Source organism: Spermophilus citellus, assembly GCF_964194105.1.
Source record: "Spermophilus citellus genome assembly, chromosome: 6".
Taxonomy (NCBI): Eukaryota; Metazoa; Chordata; class Mammalia; order Rodentia; family Sciuridae; genus Spermophilus; species Spermophilus citellus.
Window position 1 is genome coordinate 159887922 of NC_138187.1, and position 21812 is coordinate 159909733.

At 41.4% G+C, this 21812-nt stretch overlaps 1 protein-coding gene and 1 long non-coding RNA gene across 6 annotated transcripts in view; one reads left to right on the top strand and one right to left on the bottom strand.

Moving 5' to 3' along the window:
* DNM3 (dynamin 3) overlaps window positions 1–21812 on the bottom strand; it is a 432335-nt gene that overhangs the window by 66168 nt on the left and 344355 nt on the right. The window lies entirely within an intron of this gene.
* LOC308651201 lies at window positions 9069–19948 on the top strand. Its single transcript, XR_014022520.1, has 3 exons — window positions 9069–10131; window positions 18660–18704; window positions 19669–19948. It is a non-coding gene; the product is annotated as an uncharacterized lncRNA (long non-coding RNA).

Consider the following 21812-nt stretch of genomic DNA (forward strand, 5'->3'; position numbering starts at 1 on the left):
TCGGGGGATGGAGACAACACAGGTCTGAGAGGAACAACTGAACATTTCTGTGGGGTTGCAGACTTTCCCAGGAGGGTAATAATTTAAAGGATGTCAGTGGATGCAAATGAATTTCAGCCGTAAGGAGGAGGAAGAGGTGAATGGTACTTTTGTCTCTGAGAGACTTTCGATTTCAGACAGGCTCCACTCTGGGTAATTCCATTTAGCCTGCCTACATTTTCTGGTGTTGTTTCAGTTGGGAATGATAGAATGATATTCCTTGTCCCTGCCTTCTGGACCGCTCAGGGTTCTGTTAACCCTGCCAGCCTCCACGTATATACAGATGGCCCAGTCCCCCTGCTGATATGAAAAAATTTTATGAATTGTGTCTCGTCTAAACGAGAGCAAAATCTTTTCACGGAATAGGTATAACATGAGTAAGAACTGAAGCCCTTTATCTGCTCTCGAATACTGTAGTCTCTGATAGTTTACTGCATTGTTGAGTTCCTCTGAGAGCTGTTTCATGTTACTTTTTCTCCAACGCCAACTACTCCCTTTCTAGCAATCACATGTTAGTTAAGCAATCTTCTAAAAGCCTGAATGCTACATAAATAATCAAGTGGCACAGAATGTTGGTTTGCAACAGAAAGAAAGAAATACGGCTCCCTGGGTTCATCAGCATATTAATGTGAGCGACTTCACAATGTTATTACTGAACCAAAAAGTCCTGGAGGAGTGAAATTCCAGGTCAGGGTCCACTAACCACCTGGAAGAAGGAAGGCTTCCCAGACAGCTTCAATTCATGATTGTCTTTGTTAATAATAATAATAATAATAGATTAGCTGAAAGGTAAACGTGGCATATCATAAAAATTCCTGCCTACTAGGTTTGTCAACTGCTACAACTGGAGCAAGAACGGCCTCTTCTGTTTTCTGAGGTCGGTACCCACCCAGCCTCTGCGTGCATTATTGGACACGCACCACAGGGTGTGAGCGAGTGCTGGATGGGGAGGTTTCTTCTGCAGCTCCTCCCCCTACTTCAGGCCTCAGGTTGAGTTGTGCACCATCAGGAGGATTTGGTGTTTTGTGTTGCCAAGCCCCCAGCATTATACCAATCCTCTTGACTATCATTGTATCATTAAAATGACTTTTTACATAACCGCTTAACTCAAATTACTACATCCTGAGGGCAAAAATACTCTTTGGTCAAACTGACCCAATCAATATGTTGATTTTGGAAACTTTTGTCTTCATTAATTCCATTCTAGCAAACTGAACTCAGGGGATGAAAGCTTGAGAATTAAAAAAAAATCTCATTCTATAAAATGAGAATATTTAGTAATGAATAGCTATATTCCTATTGCCTGATAGGAAAGCCAGAACATATCACTATTTTCCTTTTAGAACAAGTTAAAATCAATGACGACTATGTCCAAGACCACATCAAACCACAACCAGGGGACCAAAAAAAATTAGGCAAACTAGGAGATACCAATGAACACCCCTGACTGTAAAAGCTGTCTACACCTGTAAAGAGTCTAGTCACGGCAGCAGCAGTCACTTACAGAGAACTTCTCAGTGCCAGGGACTCAACTCCAAGCTTTATTGATTTACCTCATTTAATCATTTCAGGGGTCCTTGAAGGGTGTGTAGTTATCCCAGTTTGTGTATGAGGAAACCAGTGATGGGGGCAGTGAGTGGACAAGCCAGGATTCAAACCCCTCGCATATTAGCCAGTGGCCAATATCCTGTAAATGGATGATCCTACCGGGGATGGAGGAATTGGGAGGGTATCCAAGTGGGCAAGAGGTCTGGAGACACGTGAAGGATGGAATGATTCCTGGTCTGGGCTCTGGGAACCCCGTCACTGGGAGGGCTGGTATGAGAAGGCTATCCACAAAGTGTTCTATCTGGGGGCTGCTTAGGCAGCATCAGTTACATTACCTGTTTACTGACACTGTTGCTGGGAAGATTGCAGGTCAGGCAGTACTGACCCTTGCTCTTCAGAACTCGAATTTACCATTTACCAGCTCTATAAAGTGGGGTTGATTATCTAACCTCCCTCAGCCTTGATCTCTCCTTCCACAAAACGGAAATAACAACTTCTACCCATAAATGTTTGTTGCAAGAACTGACTGAAATTTTAAAAGCACCAGCGTGACGTTTGGCACATATTTAGGACTTAACTAAACGTTAGTCCCCCCGTTTCTCTTAATACCTAAATACGTTTTTTTTTTTCCTGAATTTTTCATGTTAAACAGATTGCTGCTGATTTTCTTCCAGCTTTCCAAATTACTGGCTCCCTCTTTCTGTTATTTTTCTGGTTTGCATTCATTTTAGTGCACAAAGTACTCTGTACGTGGATGTGGGATCAATCTGGTGGGATGTTAGAAAGTACATGGGCATAGGAATGAGAAGATGGAACCAAGTCCTGACTCTCTCCACTGAATTATCTTACACAGTTTAACTGATCAACAGTCTATCGGATTCTACTCCTTTGTCAATGATCTATTTTTCTGGCTTCTTTTAAGATCTCTTTTTCTCTGGTGATCTGTAGTTTTCACTCTGATATGCTCGGATAGATCTTGTGTTGTTGTTGTTGTTATTATTATTTAATCTGATTTAGGATTTACTGCCTTTCCTGATTCTGAGAATTGACAGACTTCAACAATTTTAGAAAATTCTCAGTCTGTCTCTCTCCTACCTCTTTTGTGTACTTCCAGCATGCAAAATTAGATTAATCAGAATCCTTGATTCATGGCACACTTTCATCTTTGGTCAATGTATGAATCAATTTTCCTTATGTTTTTTTTTAATCATAATTTTAATAGAGACCTTTGAATTCATTACCCCAAAATGAAAGTTTGGACCTTTGTTTGTTTGTTTGTTTTCTCAGGGCTGGGGGCTAAACCCAGGGCCTTGGGCACGTACTCTACCCTTGAGCTACATCCCCAGCCCCTGTCCTTTTAAAAATGACTTGCGTCTACTCCTACGGCATCCCCCCTACTTACTGCCTTGTTCTCCCACCCGAGGTGACCCACATTGAGAGCAACCACCAAACCCTTGTTTTCCTACTATTGATTTATTCCACTAATATGTAAACAGTTGATTTTAATATCATATGCACTCTTTTTCAGTTATTGCTAATTCATACACATTGCTGTAGGTACTGGCAGTTGGTCAGGATGCTGCATAAACTCCTACATGTAAATATGCAATGATTTGTTCCTTTGCTCTTCCCTGGATGGAAGGCTGTTGCCAGATTTTCACTATTATGAGCAGTCCTCTTACAAACATTCTGTTCTTTTTTGAACATGGTCTTTCCTCATTCTTTCTCATATAAATATATTTTTTTAGAACTCAGATTACAGATGTTGGCCCTCATCTAACTCAACCCATGATCTGAATCTATTACTTTCTAGCTTTTCTTCTGGCCTGGGCTTTCTTATGGCCAGTGCATTCACATACCTGTAGATATACCTGGAAATTCTTTATTCATCTCTATTGAATCAAAGCCTCTCAAGAGTCATTTTCATTTCAATCTGCTTGATCTTTCTCGGTCATTCTTTGAAGGTCCTTTATTTACGTACATATTAAACATTTTAATTTTATTTCTGTACCTTACATTTCCTATATCTCATCTTCAGAGGTCTGGTCTCACAGTCTTTTGCTTCTCCAGGTCTCAGTAGTGACTTGTCTCCTGATGTCCTTCCTTCCTTTGTTTCTTGTGAGATACTCACTTCCTCTGAACTCTATCTGGGAGAGAGAATGGCCTGGGGCCACGGAGGGCTTAGGTTGTTCTGCTAGTCCTTCTGGGGATACCGCTAGTCCAGGAGGATTAAATTCTGCCTCTCATATCCAGACCTTGAACTCAAAGGAGGGCAGATTTGCTCTCAGTTTAGACAGAGCAGCCTCTGTTCCCCTTCCAGGTAGTGCCATGTCAGGACCAGAAATCTTCTCACAGCCACCTTCTGGACATGGAGTCTACTGTAACATATTTTTAGACTCAGGTGTGGTTTTTTGTTTTGTTTTGCTTTTTAGTATCAGGCTTGTGTGACAGTCTCCTCTTAGTCTCCTTAGAACCGGAAGTGTCCTGAGCTATATCTACCTGTTTCTTGGGCTGCCTTTGGCCACCATGATGAAGACTCAGGATTTTAGAGTTTGGGTGAGTTTCTCAGGAGGAAAGCCAACACTGGAAATTACTCCCATACCAGGTCTCCTGCTTTCTCTTAAGTTTTGGTTCCCTGTGGAATCTTTCAAACAAATTCGTTTTGGCAATATATTTAAAAACAATATTTTTATATTTAATTCAGAATTTTAACTATAATGGTATTATCTGTCATTCTGTTGAAGATATGAGTCCGTCTGTCCCCAGCAGCTTTTTGGTCCTTACATATTTGCTCACTCTTAATGTAACACTCTTACTAAAATGTAAACACGTTCAAATTTGTTCAGTGGCTCCAGAATTCTCTTAGGATATAATCTTTTGCCTACAGCATACAAGACCCGGTAAGATTGTTCTTCCTCTGCCTCCCCTGATTCTCAGCCTCCTCTGCCATCTTTATGCACACTTCACACAGCCGCCACCAACTACCCTCAGACTCCCCAACAGCTCTCATGTCTCTGAACCTTTACACAGACCGTTCCTCTGCCCGGACCCCTTCCTGCTCCTCAGGCTCCTTCCTGTTTCTTAGACCCTTCAAAAGCCATCTCGAAGTCCTTTCTTCTCCAAAGCATTTTCTGATCCACAACTTTGCTCATAAGGAAAACACAATTAGGTGCCTCTCATATCTATTTCCTAACAAACTATCGTCCCAAGTATCATACAAGGTGATGTTAAATGATGTTCTTCTCAGTCTACCTTAGTAGACTGGATTTTTTTTTTTTTTAATCAGGCTTGCGTCACTGTGTCCTCTTAGTCTCCTTAGAACTAGAAGTGTCCTGAGCAGTCTACCTGTTTTGGGGGCTGCCTTTGGCCAACGTGATAGAGACTCTGTATTTTTGAGAACAGAGACTATTTTAGATTGTTTGTTCAGAATCAAACACTGTGCTAGGCACAAAAGAAGATGTGAACCCAATGTCTGCATTGTTAATCAGTGAACAAAGCAGCACAATTACACATAAAATTTTGGTAAATCTGAGTAAGAAGGTTTATTCGAATGATTAACTGTGTTATTTTTGTGTTTGTGTTTCACATGATCTGCTTTTCAAAATCATGCAGCTTTCTGACCTCCCATCTATAAAGAAAATCAGGCGCTAATAGAAATTCAGTGTCCTATAGACTTTGAAATGCTTGACTTATTATCACCCCACCCCAAATGCCTTCAGAGCCAAATGAATAGTGAGAAAAGTGGTTAGCTAACTTATGACCTACAGCTGTCTGAGAGATGTTTTGCCTTCTAACATCATTTTCTCTAGCATAATTCCCCTTTCTGAAGGAACTTCAAGTAAGAAAGCAAGAAACAGCTGAGAAAATACGTCTTGAGAAATAAGTATTTTAAAATATGTGATGAGACTCAAGTTTTCTATTTAATGCTCTTGTGTGAAACAGAAAGATAGCTCTCAGAATATCAGCCTGATGCCTCTGAATCCTCTAGAAAGACAACTCTTATTTCCCCTAGGAATAGAAGATGTTTCCTTTTCTAAGTTATACTTTAAAAAGTCGAATTTAGCCAAAATTCTGGGCACATCTTTTTTGGATACTAGACCCTGCATATTAGTTACCAACAGACAACAGAATAGACAGTGCCGCACACGGGAAATATCTTGAATGCTTTGGGTATGAGTGCACTCAGGAGAATGTCATGAAAAGAATTCTGCCACCCTCAGGAGAACCGGCCGTGGGGTAAGTTCACACCGTGCCCACCTGTGTGGGCGCCAGGGCACACGGATGGGCACGGTGTATGGGATCCTGACGGCCATTTTTCTGAGCACTCCAATCTTCAGCCATCAGTATTTAAAGGCATCCCTCATTCTCTGAGCCGAGTCTCATCATAAAACACTGAGGGAAAGGGAACAAACTGTACAGATTCCTTCTGGCAAGTCAGGGGCCCTCAGATCTGCCTGTGGTTCAGGCCCTGGCGCCATCAGTTGGGCTCCAACTCCAAAGCCGTGGAGGGAGGCCATTAGCAGGGACGCTGGAGCACTGCGCGGGCAGCAGCAGGCCCCTTAGAGCCCTGGGGAGGTGGGTGGGTGGGGAGGGGTTCAGAGATGTCCTCCACAACTACATTTCCTTCAGGATGGAGGCCGCAATGACCGGGCCTTTCTCATGGAGGAGGGAAAAAAAAAAAAAAAAGAGAAAAACCCTTCAACATTCACATTGAAACGTTTGTTAAGGTGTCAGCATTTAATCAGAAAGTTCAGCTTCTTGCTCAATCAGAGGACGAGAGGAGGAGACAGCCCCTTCTACCCAAGGGTAAAAGGGCAACGTAACCTGGGCATGGTGACCACGGGCAATCTTGGCAAAGAAAGGGTGCAATTTCCCACCCCATTAATTCCAGCAGAAATTAAACCAGGGAGACGCACTTTGCCAAGGCAATGAAGATGTGATCACACAGGTCAGGATGGAGTCTCCTGGATCTCGCCTGGCCATGCTGGTGATTTCGTAAACTTCAGCTTTAAGCGGAAAGAAATTGGCTCCCGCCAAGCCGCTCGATTCAGCTATAGACATGATCGTTTACAGATGAAGGCGAAGCTGCCTCCGAGTGAACAGAAGAGGAGGAGACTGGGTTCCAGATTGACCAGCTGAAGGAAAGTTTGTATTTTAAGAAAACAATCACTTGGTCAGTGACTCACAGGGAAAGAATTCTTAAACTTTCTTCAGGGAAACCCCAGTAAATAACATGTATAATAAAATGGAGATGGTGTTGTCTGTTTGGTTGGGCCGTTTAGTCCGCATAATAAACCTTTTGGCAAAGAAATGAACATTCTGAACTCGAGCATTCTCTCTGGGAAATCCCCACACTGCAAGGACTACCGCGGCTTCCTTACAGTTTTACAGAATATTTTGTATCTCAGGCTCACATGTGAAATAAAAGCTTGGAAGAAATATGGAAAAAGTCTGCTTTTCGTTACCGAGTAGAGGGCTTTTCAGTCAGCTGCCTCCATGATTCACACTGCACTCCCTTCCTCTGAAACTCAAAGCCTCATATCATAAAAAGCAACCCTGGCCAGAGTCCAGTCTTCCTGCTCCGTCCCTGGGAGGACCAGTGGGTCCCAAAGCGCCCCACAGGACACAGAGAGAAATGAATGGATGGTCCTCGGCCTGCATCAGTTTACTGGAATATGGTGCAAATCACATACTTTCAAAGAGATCTGTTGTTCTACTTTTTTTTTTGTTTGTTTGTTTTTAAATGTGGGGCTGAACGGACATAATCTATAACAGTTTCAGTTCCTCTCTTTTTAATTAGCAAAAGCTTGTGGAATTTTGTTGTTTTTGGTCTCTAAGAACACCATGCAAGGGGGAAAAAAAAGTTGAGCATAAAAAAAGGCAGTCTGAATGATTAAAGAAAGCCCTGTTTGCTGGGGATAGGAATGGTCAGAGGCTCTTCATCCCCTCCACCCCAGAATGCTTTGTTCAAGCCTCAGGTTGTCTAATCAGCCTGTCTTTAGATTATTTTACCTTAATTAGAATTATGGTTAGCCTCGGAGGTTAATGTATACATGTGCATGTGGCTTCAAAGGCTTCCCAAATTACTGGCTGGGCTCCCTTGCCTTGGGCAGGCCTGATCTGTGATAAAACTGACCACATTAAACCCTGTTTATTACTGTGGAGTTGTGTTTTTTTTTTTTTAAACTCAATGGATAAAACATATTTTCAGGTTTCTTCCCAGTTTAAAATATTCTCTCAGAATTCACAAAAGAAGTTTTTTTTTTTTTTTTTTTTTTTTAAAAAGAAAGAAAAAGAACAAGAAATTTGAAAGGAACAAAGGAACAGACTTATGTCAGATAAAACAGCTTCACAGATCACTGAGGGGCAGTGGATGAGGCACAAACAAGACTGCGAGACACGACTCCTGTAAGGTGCCTGCCTTTTTAACCACAGAAATGTTTCAATCACAGTTCAGTGAGAGGAAATCTCATCCCCCTCCCCAAAATGAAAAATGGTTGATATGATTTGTTCTCATACATTCTAGTTATTATTTATTTGTATCATGAGATTATGACTCACAGAGAATGCTTGCTATGGTTTTCATGAGTGTCCCCTAAAGGTCCACATACACAGGCTTGGTCCCCAGGGTGGTGGAATGGAGAGGTACTCTGGACCTTTAAGAGGCGGGGCATAGTGGGAGGGCCTTAGGTCACTTGGGGTGGGTGTCCTCAAAGGGGATTGTGGGAGCTTGGCTCATTCTCTTTCTCTCTCTGCTTCCTGGCTGGAAATGTGAGCACTCCTACTTGTGCTTCTGACATTGTCAATCTGCTGCCCTCACCAGAGGCCAAACCAATGGGCTGCCTGATCTTGGATTTGAATCTCCAAACTTTGAGCTAAGTACACCTTTTCTCTTTATAAATTAATTTCCTCTGGCATCTCATTATAGTAACATAAAGCTGTCTCATACAATGCTCCACTATTGTCAGTGGCTATCATCAGGAAAGCACCAAAGAATGGTCAGCATAAACCTCCATGGTGATAGCAGCAGAGAGTCCTGTAGGACCTGGGCAGGGGGCCAGTCTGAGAGACAGGAACCAAGAGCCATGGAATAGAGTGGTTCTTCTATGGAATAGATACTGTCAACCCACAATTTATAATATAGGAGTCTTCCTTATTCCTAGGGTAAATGTTTTAAGGCCTTCTAAGAGTGCCTGAAATCACAGACAGTACTGAATCCCATATATACTGTGTTTTTCCAACACACACTTGTTTGCATGATAAAATCTAACTTATGTCAGGCATAGTAAGAAAGTAACAAAAACCAGTAACAAAATATAACGATTATAACAAAATACTATAATACAAATTATTTAAAGCTTACAAATTATTTATTTCTGGAATTTTCCACATGATATTTGAACTTCAGTTGAATGCAGGTTAACTGAAATTGCAGAGAGCAAATCTGCAAGGGGGGGGGGCTATTATGTAAATGTGCCAACCCAGAAAGATCCCAGCCCAAAGAGAAGGAAGAGGCACATTTTTCACTTGCATCATGTCCTAAGACTCTCCTTGGTTCAGGCCCCACAGACTCTGATGACTACGAGACTATTCCTGGCTCCCAATAATTCATTTTTCATACATCTACTAGACTGATGTTGTAAATACCATGGTAATTGCTCATGGCTTCTTAATGGCACAGAAAAAATATGCTACTCCTGGTGATTTGAACCTGTGTATTGTCCAGGCATGTGTCCCACCATAGCTGTCCCCAAGAAGTCACCTGTCATCCAGTAGGATGCCTTTGGCCAGTTCCCAGAACTGCTAGGTGCTCCTCCTTCAGGAGCTATTGAACCTCCAACACACCTTTGATCACCTCCTAGTGTAAGTTGCCATTGATTTTTCCCTTAGGAACAGAAATTGCGACTGACTTAGTAATCTTTGAATTCTTAGCACATATTCAGTAAAAACTTGTTGAACTGGACTGGTATAAGGTGAGACAAGCAAGACACAGATAAGCAGAGATGATGTCTGAGAGGACGTGAGCTGTCAGCTGCCTTCATCTGACAGAGACTGGGGAGGCTATCTGGAGAGCAAGTCATGGAACCCCCCAACTGGGGAAGATTCAGGAATCAGTTGTGGTAAAATATTGCTGAGCACTCAGTGTTTGCTGCATTGCTGGGTGCTTTCATCTGTAAGCAAAATGTGACAGAATCTAAGTCAAATGGCACTATGGATGAATAGAAACCCATCAGACCACTGGTTCTTGAGGTGCCTCACGCTAATTCCAAGGGTGGGGCAAGGGTGATTGGCAGAGATGTGATGGCTCAGGCCATATGGGTTAATGTGCAGGTCCTAGAAATAAATTGGTAGAAAAACAAGTAGATAAAGAAGTTTGGGTCAAATGTTTAAGAATAATGTCCTTACCCTTCCCCCAGGGGCAGGAAATACTGTCAATACTGTCAGAAATCAGGATGGAGACTGACTGAGATGTGGATCTAACATCATTCCAAGGATAGAAAAGTCTCTGATACTTTGAAAAGAAATGACACAATCTACCTAAAGGTGACCAGATACTCCGTGACCAGAGCGTTCCCTCACCTCCCCCTCAAAAGGAATCAAACTTTTGTTTTCATTTAGAAAAACAAATGTCAATGAACATCATGGGCAAACCTGGAGGGTAAAAAGCAGGATAAGCACCAGAGAGGGAAAGAGTGAGAGGAGGCTTTTAACAAGTTGGTATTATTCAGTAGAATGATTCCAAAAGGCAAGGAGGTGGAAAGAAAACTCAGACTAGCTATCGGCACAAATTAACTCTGTCCTCATTTACGTATGTGGAGTTCAGATGCATGTTCGTTTTGGATTTAAAACCACAACGAAGTGCTTGTTAAGCACTCAGGTTCATCTGAAAAGCTCCTGGAAGTGTTCAGAGCGCCTTAGTAACAAAGTACAAAGAGAGATGGAAACGACTTCCCTGAACACACACACACAGACAGGAGTGAGTTGGCAGGAGTGCCCAGGACATACCCGGTGGCCTGTGGCTGCACTGATCCTGTGCCATGAGAAGACATATGAGCCTCTCTAGATTGTCTCCCCGATCCAGGGACTGCCGACAACCCTGTCCAGTGACGGAACAGAGCCACTCCCCACCACCCGTGTTGGGACTGTGAACAGCCCCCTCTCACTGGCTCCGGGCTGCTGCCAGACCACTTACTATTGCTCATGGCTGACAGCAACTTGGTGTGGATGTGATTCAGAAACAATTTCTGGTAAACAGAGACTTAGGGGATGATTTTTACCATTACATCAATCTGCCGCACAATAAAACAAAGGGTTTAAGTCAAGTGGGTTTATATTCTAAGGAGGAACAGGGGGAATCTTCATAGTGTCCATGACTCTGGCTGCCGTGCGTACCTACAGTGGTGGTTCCAGAACCTTAGAGATTGTAAGAATTACCCTGGCAGCCTGTTTAAAATTCATTTTCTCTGGTGCTATTTCCGGGTGTTTAAATTGGGGCGACTTGGGAGTGCCTAGGAGTCTGCATTTTTAAGTAGCAACGTGGGTGTGTCTGATGCGGGGCACATGGGCAACTTTGGGAAATCCTGATTAGAGGTAGCTTGAGGCCCTCTTGCCAGCTCTGCATGAGCGCTCACCTCAAATCACACTACAAAGTGAGGATAAGCGTTGTTAAAGAAAAGGGGGTGTGTGGGATGTCATAAGTTCAAGAACTGCAGCATTAAAAAATGCACATTTCTTTATTCCAATACTTCTCAAATTCCTTAAACTGCTCAGTATACTGTCTCACCAGGGAGGAGATGTAGAACATGGAGTAACTCAAAAGTTTTTGATCATCAAATCTTCTTTAAATGAGCTGGGCACACTAGTATACTTTGGGGAAAATCTTACCTAACAGAAAAGCCGAGAGCTACCAAGGAGGGCAGTCGTACTACGGAGATGGGGAGGCCTTCGCAGCATAGAATCTGCAGCCCAGCACCCAGGGAAGACTGCAGCAAAGATCCAGGCCGGGACAGACTTGGAACATAAAAGCCACGCAGGAGCTCAGCAATGCCCAGCCTGGCGGAGGCTTCTCCGGGCCACAGTGAGGCCTTGGGGAACAGGAGGTGTGGAGGACAGGTGCCACTTGGAGAATGAAGATGACCTTGAGAGCCAGAGCAGCGAGGGTTTAGAATCATGGGTGGCACTTTCACGAGGCTCAAAAGAGCATGTCATGATCACAAAAAAATCATGATGTTGAAGACAGACAATGGCATTTTAGAATCGCCTTGGTTTCTGCACTGTTTTGCATATTTCACAAATATTAACTCATTCAGCCTTTGTGAGGTATGGGATGTCTTCAGGACCCACTTAATGAGTGAGGGGAGAGACTCAGAGAACTTGAACAAAGTCACCCAGGTGGGGGGGGGCAGGGGCGGGATCTGGCTCAGACTGGCCCTTTAGTCCTGCATTCTTTTGTCCCGCTAATCCAAGGGTCCACAGGTTTGTAGCTAATGAAGATGACCCACCGGCAGGGACTTCCAAACCAGCAAACCAGAGGGGTTAAATAAGAAGAGAAGCGAGTGAGTCACTGAGGGTTACAGCAAGGAGTCAGAAGCAAAGTCCATGTAATCAGCACCGATGGCCCTAGGAATCACAATGACATAACTCACGGACATAACCATGAACACCCTCTGATTACTTACTCACTAGGATACGTCCTATACATGTGTCCTAGGGAAATAATCAGAGGTGTAGATGAGGAATTACGCACAGAGATGTTCCTTCTGAATCTGTAAATGATCATCATCAGCTGAAGTTGCCCGTGCACGTGGGCACGTGTATACGTGTAGGTGCTTTCTGGTTCTTGTTCACCAGAAGACGCAGGCCCTCAAACCTGGGTTTGAATGACAGCCTGACACCTTGGCTTCTGGGCTACCCGACCTCTGGCCAGTTTGCCAACCTGGCTCGGCCTCGTGTTCTTCATTTCTACACGGAGACAGCCAGGTCTGCCTTACAGCACTCCCTTGCCACTCCAGACAGCATCATTCTGGGGTGTGAGGGGCTGTCCTGTGCTCTCTAGGATGTTCAGCGTCAGCCCCAACCCAACTGTGACATCAGCTATGTCTCCTGCCACTGCTGAATGTCCTGAGCGGAGACAGTAGCATATTGTCATACTGAAAAAAGCAGGCTCTATAGCATTGTGGTGAGAATTAAATGAGCTCATTGAAAGACAGTTGGTGGAAAAGAGAAAGAAATAATCTATTTATTTAATGGGAAAGGAGATGTATGTGTGTGTGTGTGTGTGTGTGTGTGTGTGTGTTTTCCTCCTCTGTAAATGTGTGCTTATAGAGAAAAATCCAAAACAGAGAGAATGAAAGCCCAGAGCATCGAAAGGAAGAAATAACCAACAAAGCAAACTCTTAAATACATACTGAATAGCTGGTCCAGCAAAAAGGGGGATGTGCCTTCCCCGGAGGGTGTCGAGAAGAGAGGTGAAGAAACTAAATTTTCCTGAAGGGTTTTCTTTTTAAGATAATGTTATTATCCCAATTTTGAAAAAACACTTAAGGTATAAGGAGTTTGTTGGCCCAAGGTATAAAATATATTGATTGGGCTGGGGGCAAAGGTAAGTCAGATGTAGGCTGCTCATAGTGAAAAAACAAGCAGGTAGTAGTTTCCTTTTTCTTGTGCCTAGACCTGAGGGACGAGCTAATAGCCCGGCAAGGTGAGAATTCAGACTCGTGTCAGGGGCCAGCTGGAGTGATTTCAGGTGAATCCAGCATGCTGAGCCCGCTAATGGCTAAAGATTCTGGAAGCTACCTCTGTCACCAACTTTTCCTTCTCTTTTCTGACTCTCCCTGATCTCTTCCCTACACAGCCACTCACGTCTACCCACAAAGCTAGGCCTATGTTCTCGGTTTCCAGCTCAAGACTTCCATCATTTATATCCCTCCTTTGAACTGTCCCACAAATATCCCCTTCAATCCCAAGTTCTAGGCATGTAGTCAGTTAACTATAGGGGCATCTATTCATAGAGTCTCAAGAACAGTTAAGCAGACAGTAAACAAATTACAAACCAATAAATGTAACGCAGAGCAGAATAATACACAAATCACCAACTTAGAAGATGCTGTTTTCTGACAAATCACCAACATAGAAGATCCTGTTTTCTGCCAAATCTACTGCTAATGTTCCTTGTCTGACACTAAACTTTTAAGTACTGCCTTTTCACTATCTGGGAGGCCTTCCTATTTGTGGAGTGGTTACAATACGTGGTGTTTGTTCAAGATCTGTTCTTGGACCACAACTGCCATGCCACTTTATAGAACCCATGCTGAACTGAGATGTCGGCCACTTGCAGTCCATAAATCTATGATACTATAAATTTTATACTTTTGTGCTTCTGCAACTCATCATAATCATAATCCTCTCAGCACATCACATAAATTGGAAATGGAACATTGTTAATAGCCTTCATAAGACTTGGCTTCTGTAACTGACTTCAGTAATTCTATCTCATTTGAAAGAAATCAAAGTATCAAGGTTTTCCCTTCTGTGCTTGAAACAGATTGAGCAAATGGGTGTGGGTAGCTTTATCTTTGGGCCTAGCTTCAACAGTCCTGGCTATCATAAAGAGACTTAAAAAAAAATCTTGATAGGCAGACAATATGTTCCGCATCTTACTGAAGAAAGTTTTCTGTGTGACCATTCCCGAGTTGGGCTGTTGGGCTACATGGAAAGTGAAGAAGGATGATGTTAGCGTTGGAAAACTGGAAAGGTGTTTCTTGATAAAGATTCACACTTTAACCATGAGTCGACTTTTCTATTTGGTTCTAATGCTCAAATACAGAAATATTTAACCGCCCCCCCCATTTTCACAGAATACGGAATTTTGAGGTAGGCTTTTAGTGGAAGCACATAAGTTACTGAAATTTACAAAAAAATTGAGATTTTTCTCACTTAATGAAAGTCATTTGTTCATAAATGTTTAAAACATTCGCAGTCCTTGACCCCTGACCCTTGCCCAAGTATGGAAGCCTGAGTAGGAAAATCTTTATGGTTACTGTCCTACTTCCCAAGCCAGCAAGTCAAGGGGCAGGAAGTGTGTCTCACGGGAAGCAGACACTGCTCCAGTGTGGTAGGGAGTGTGGGCTGCATGTGGTGAACTTGGATCCTTAATGAGGGCCACAGATCAAACCTCAGAGGCGAGGACTTGGTTGGGAGATCTTGCATACTCCTTCAGGCTAGGTCAGAGTTTATCAGCTCAGCCTTATCAATGCATTTGACCAGATAATTCTTTGTTGTGCAGGATGTCCTGTAAATCATGGGATGTTCAGTAGTATCTCTGACTTTTTACCCACCAGATGCCAGTAGTAACTTCCAGTCCCATTCTAAAAAATCGAAAATCTCTCAGACATCAGCAAATGTCGTCTGGGGACCAAAATTGCCCCCTAATTGAGAATCACTGATATAAGTGTGTGCATGCATGTGGAGATTTCTCTCTCTCTCTCTCTCACACACACACACACACACACACACACACACACACACACAACTGATATGTTTTAAAGTCTCTTCAGAGATTAATTACAGTGATAGAAGGATTTTAAGCTGATCTTTTTTTTTTAATTTAATTTTGTTCTTTGCATCAAGTTGGTATTTATATAAAACATTTCTTGCCTAATCTCTTAAAGTGTCACCAATTCTATTTGAGGCCACTGTAATGTAAAAATGAGAAAATGTGTACGACTAATGGCCAATTACTTCGAAGATAAAAATAAAAATGTCCCAATCAGAACTTTTCTTCCACTAAAGTTTGGTCAGTAAAAATATTTCATGCCGAAAAATGTGTGTTGTCATTATGAAAATTAGTCTTCAAAATTCCATTTTGTTATGGAACGATATACTCCTAAATTACATTAGCCCTTTCTATTTTAGGCCTGACTCAATTCATTGGCATGCAACTGAATATGTTTTCTTTTTCTTTTTTTTCCCCCCTGGTACAGCTATTGAACCCAGGGGTACTTTACCACTGAGCCACATCCCCAGACCTTTGTATTTTTTTATTTTGAGACAGGGTCTCGCTAAGTTGCTGAGGCTGGCTTTGAACTTGCAATCTTCCTGCCTCAGCCTCCAGAGCCGCTGGGATTATAGGTGTGCACCACTGCACCTAGCCTAAATAGGTTTTCTAAGCCCTTATTTTTCCTATTCTGTTTTCTTTTTGCAAATTTGTTTATTAGACTCTACTTATCCCAATAATTCAGAGAAATCCACTCCTAACTCTGGACTAAGAGCCTGTGCATCAGGTCGAGCCAAAGGAAACAAAAATGCTTCAGAGAAAAAGAGTGCACTATTAAGATAAAAATACGCTATTCTTCTTACTTGCAGTTTCTTTTAAAAAATTAAAGCCCTAAGTAAGTGGCTTACTTTAGGGTTCATTCTGGGACACTGGCTCCTGCTCCACTCATTCAGACTGCATAATTCCAACCTGCAGCTGTGTGGCTTTGGGTAGATTCACCATCTCCACCTGAGTTCAGGCATGTGCCCCTGTGGTTTCATAGCCTATTACAAAGTGCCTGGCACTCACCTATTCAGTCTACTTAAATATTACTGCTCCCCCACCTCCCAACAGAATCGTCAAAAAATAAACAATTATATAAAATAAGGTTACATTTATTTTACCTTATTGGATCTCTAAGTTTATAGAAATAATACACAGCAACAAATAAATTAATCCCTGGATGTCTGAAGAAATTCAAAGTAAGAAATTCAAGAGTCAAATTTAAATTTTACAGAATTTAGCCTAATATTATATGTTACCATCTTTAGAGCTCAGTGAAAATTTTAGAGGATGGTCAAATGGCAGAAATTAGGCCATGAAATGGCCTATTAATAATCCTCAGAGAGTATGCACTTTTTGTGCTTAACGTGTACACGGTTGTGGTGGGTACAAAGCTGGAATGAAGGAAGTGATTGGTCCAGGAAGATGAGGGTGGGGGGCTTCCTGCCATGGACCTGGAGCATTTGAGACAAAGACGCTATTGAGAGCTGTAGGTCATGGTGTGTGTGTTGGGGGGAGTGTGACCATGCAGACTCAACCCGCCCTGCAGCAACACACAAGGCAGTGAGGAAAATAATACATGTGGAGAGGCAGGATAAAAGGAGTTAAAATAGGCATAACCTCTGCAAAAATAGTAATAGTCAGGACTACATGATCATGTCAAATTTGTAGTCTAAAATGCATAATTTCTACTTCATTTCCACAATTACTTTTGACTTTCCAATAAAGTTAATCTGCTTTCTTATAAATATTAATCTGTTTTTTATGGTACATATTTCCTCTTGGACATTCAGCTTTCATTTTTTTTTTTTTATATTTCTGCTTCTTTCTTACATCCTCCATTTAAATGTTTTCTTCTTTTTCATTTTTTGGTACATGTTAAAATCTTTTTGTGAAAAGTTGCACCAAAGATGAGAAAGTGAAACAGGAAGGAAATTTGAAAACTTCCCACACTATTAACAGTTTGGTATCTATCTTCCCAGAATTTCTTCTTTCTTTTCCTTTTGGTACTGGGAATTAAGATAATAACCAGGGGCACTTTGCCACCATGCTATATCCTTGGTCCTTAAAAAAAATCTATTTAGAGTAAGGACCTTGCTTAGGTTGGACTCGCACTTGTGACCCTCCTGCCTCAGTCTACCAAGTAGTTGAGATTATAGGTGTGTGCCACCAGGCACACCTATCTTCCCAGAATTTTCATATGCAAAAATACATGCACATATCCCAGATAAAATATTTTAAGCAAAATGGGATTATGCTAACCATGGTGGGCAGTTTTTTCCCAGTTAATTTTTCATGAAAATTTCCATTTCAACTTATATATGCATATATGAATATCTTTTTTAAAAAATTTCTTCATGATCTTTGATGGATATTAATGCTATTTTAAAATTAGGAACAATGTTTCAAAGTCATTTCCACAAATTACTTTGCATAATTATTGAATTGGTTGATAAACTGAACTGCTGGGCCACAGGGTCTGCACATAACCATGACATTGAACACACATCACCAACGGGCCCCAGGGAGGCTGGGCACAGCTGGCCCTGTGAGTTCCCCAGGACAACCTCCTCCTCCCCATGCCCATTCCTGCCCATTTCTCCTGGTCTGAGCGCTCACTGACGAGGTCTGGCTGCCTCTTCTCATTGATGATTCTTGATTCACAGTGAAATTGATCCATTTTATCACATATTTTATTACTCTTTTGCATTTTATTGACCTTAAATGAATGTTCTGTTAATTTGTTCAGCTTTCTTTTTTCCTTATAGGGTTTGTTTGTTTGTTTTTGCTTTTTTTAGCAATGAAATAATTTTATTTTAAAGATATTTAATCTCTTGTCATGTATGCTGCAAATATTTTACTAAATTGTCGTTTGCCTTTAACTGTTTACTGTCATCTGTCCCATATAAAAGCTTTAAGTTGGTGGTACTGGGGACTGAACCCAGAATTGTTCTACAAGTAGAGCCATACCCCAACCCTTTTTTTTTTTTTTTAAATTTGAGGCTGGCCTTGAACTTACAATTCTCTTGCCTCAACCTACTTCTGAGTCACGAAGATTATAGGCCTGTGCTACCAAACCTGGCCTCAAAGCGTTAAATTTGTATGCAGTTCAAATTTTCATATTTTCTTTTACTATTTTCCAACTAATTCATTTTTACTTTAATGATTTTTTTATTTCTTTCAAGAGGGTTTTAGTTGCTCTTTTTCCAATCTCCCAATTAATTTACTTCCATTAAAAATAATAATTCCTGGGGCTGGGGTGGTGGCTCGGCGGTAGAGCGCTCACCTGGCACGAGCAGGGCCCTGGGTTTGATCCTCAGCACTACATAAAAATAAATAAATAATTAAAGATATTAAAAAAATAATTCCAGGGTTGGGTTGTAGGTCAGTGGCAGAGCACTTGCCTAGCATGTGTGAGGCACTGGGTTCAATTCTCAGCACTATATAAATGAATTAAAAAATATATAAAGATCCATCAACAACTAAAAAATATTTAAAAGTAATTGCAACTAAAATGATTAATTTTTCCCTTTAGCATAGTGTTGCAGTGGTCTGGAACTGAACCTGCATCGTCTCTGAGGTAGGTCTTTAATCTCTAGTTTCCTATAGTTTATGAGCTATTCAGCATTTTACATTGTTCCAGTAGTCCCCGCCTTATCCACAGGGAATATGTTCTAGGAATCCCAGTGGATACCAGAAATAGTTGACAGTATCAAACCCTATATAGATATTTTCCCTATACATACATACCTATGATAATGTTTAAGTTATAAATTAAGCACAGTAAGAGATTAACACTAACAATAAAGTAAGAAAATATATAAAAAAATAAAGTGCAAGTTATGTGAGTGAGGTCTTTCTCTAAGTGTCTCATTGTATTGTCACCTTTCCCCTTAAAGGGAGCACTTTGACCTTTCTTTGGTACATCTGAATTCCCAATACCACTACTCTTACACTTTGGGGCCATTACTAAGTAAAATAAGGGTTACTTGAACAGAAGCATTGCCATATCCCACCAGTTGGTATGATAAATGAGATGGTCACTATGTGACTAACGGGCAGGTGGGGTGTACCATGTGGATACACTGCAAAAAGGGATGATTCGTGTTCCAGATAGAACGGAGAATGAGTGAAGGAGATTTCATCATGCTACACAAAGCAGCATGTAATTTAGAAGCTATGAAATATTTCTGGAATTTTCCATTTTATATTTTTGGACTGCGGTTGACTGAAGGTAGTTGAACCTGTTGATAAAGGGCCATGATTTTATAACAAGAATCAAATTTATTTTTTACACCAGTCACATCCTTTTTGTTGCCTCCCCCCCCCCACCCCGATCATCTGACAATTTTGAGAAGGATTTTAAGCTATCACTATTGCTGTGATCCCATATGATTTCACTGTACACTGTTTTAATCACACTTAGATAAATAAGTTCCTACTTTTTGATAAAAAATATTCTCTAAGGGCTTAAGTTTCAAAATAAAGCTTATCAAAATGTAACTTCTAAAATGATATGTAATGATAACGCATTTTCAAAACAGGTATAAAGAACTGCTTTTTCTTTTGGAAGCAGTATTAGAGCAATTCCATTTAAAAAGATCATGAAGCATACAAAAAGGAGATTTCTGCACTACCGTGAAAGACAATATGTCAAGACAGCTACACTGTGTCCAGTCTCAGTTCTCAATAATGAGAGAGAAGTCACTTCATGTTGGACACACAGAGAAAATAAAAATACAGAACAAGCCCTACCTGTTCTTCAGAAGCCTCTGTACCACCCACCCCCTCCAGCCTCCCTATAGAGCCTATCTGGAAGGTCAATAAATTTGGGAACATAACACAGATTCCAGCTCATTTCTCACAGCTTTCTCTCTCACTCCCCCCACCCGCCCTCCTTGAACTGTCCTTTCATCCGACTGGTTGTGATTAAAAGTCAGGGGTTCAACATCCAGGCACTCGCTGTGTTCTTTTAATGTTGGTTTGCCAAAGAGTACCAAAGATTTTCTGGCATTTCAGTGACTGAAAGAGACAATTCAGCCTTAAATACACACGCCACTAAAACAACACCTGGAGGTTGGTGAGGCTCCACCCTCTCAACCTTCATGAAGTCAGTCACCCAGATGGGGGCTCCCCTCAAGTCCCAGGGAAATACATTCTCTAAGAAAATCAGGGAAAGCCTATACAGGATTTTTTTTAAAAAAAAAAACAATTTAATTGACCTGACCATACCTAAACCACCTAGAATGCTCCAATGTTGAGTCACACTTTTAAACACTAGAGAGGAAGTACACTGTCACCCTGTACTCTGCCCTTTCAAAAACCAAGGTCGGGAAGTGCACCACCAGTCAGACGTTTTCTCCGAGGGGGAGGATGGGCATTGAGGGGCATCCCCCCTCTCTCTCCTGACCCAGGACGTAATGTAGGGCTTGGCATAACAAGGTCTCACAAGCAGGGATTTGACATCTGCGCTCCCCAAGATACACCTTGGGCCATTTGATTTGGCCACCTCTGCCTCTGCAATGACTGACAGAATCCAGAGGGTGACCGGATAAATATTCCAGGTGAAAACCACCTCTACTTCCCCACTGATGGAGGCTGACCAGGCTCAGTGGCTGCGCTGAATCTGCTGAGAAATCACCAAAGTGGTTTTAAATGGTGTCAGAACAGAGGTGCAAATCCATTCTCCTTCCCTTCTACAGTATCAAGACCCTCTAACACTGTAAAATTACTGCATTTAACCTGACTAGACCCTAATACAGACAGTCATTTTCCAATTCTGTTTTAGCTCATTTCTGTTCTATTTCTCCTGTTCAAATGATCCTTCTCTTGAGGCAGTCTAGTCGATCTTGTACTTCTGTTGAGGAAAATATGAGAATCCTCTAGTTTAAAAAGACAGAGAAGTTAAGGAAAATGATTGTAAATTTCTCTTTCAAAGATCAAAAAAGAATAAAGGAAGAGATGAAATGTAGCTTTTCATACAATTTAAACTTTTTGAAGCATTAATTTTTGAATAGGATTCTTTTTAGTTTTCATTTGTGTTGTGATATCCACATGATTAAGAAATTTGACAACTTTTGTTATAGAATCTGATTCTCGGCTGAGGACGTAGCTCAATGGTAGAGCGCCTGCCTAGTGTGTGCAAGGCCCTGGGTTTGATCTCCAGCATGTCCAAAAAACAAACCAAAAAGAAGGAAGAATTTTATTCCTTGTGTTTTAAAGTTTTTCTCTATATTAAATCTGCCTAATCTAACATCAAAGATATTTAACCAACTATTTAATAAAGAAATAAAATTAAAAGTCTATTACACCTCTAGGAAGGCCCACCCAGACAGGCCATTAAATTCAAGAAGGGAATTAAAAGGCTTATCTCTAGAATAAAACACGGAGATCAGTTTTTACCTGAAGTTCTCAGGTCTGAAGGTAACATTCTGATTTACATTTGCATCCAAGAAATTAAAACCAAAACCACCTCTCTGTTACCGTATATATTTGTTACATTCCCCAAACTGACTCAGGATGTCTAGATTCTGGTCTTCCTAGTGAAGACCTTGACTTTCATGGTCCAAGGAAACCCATCTGAGGAGGAGACAGACTCTACTCCAAGCAAGTTTGAATATCACCATGCCAACAGAGAAAAACATTTTCAAAAGGAAAAATAAGTAATAGGCCTCAAAGGAAAAATTTC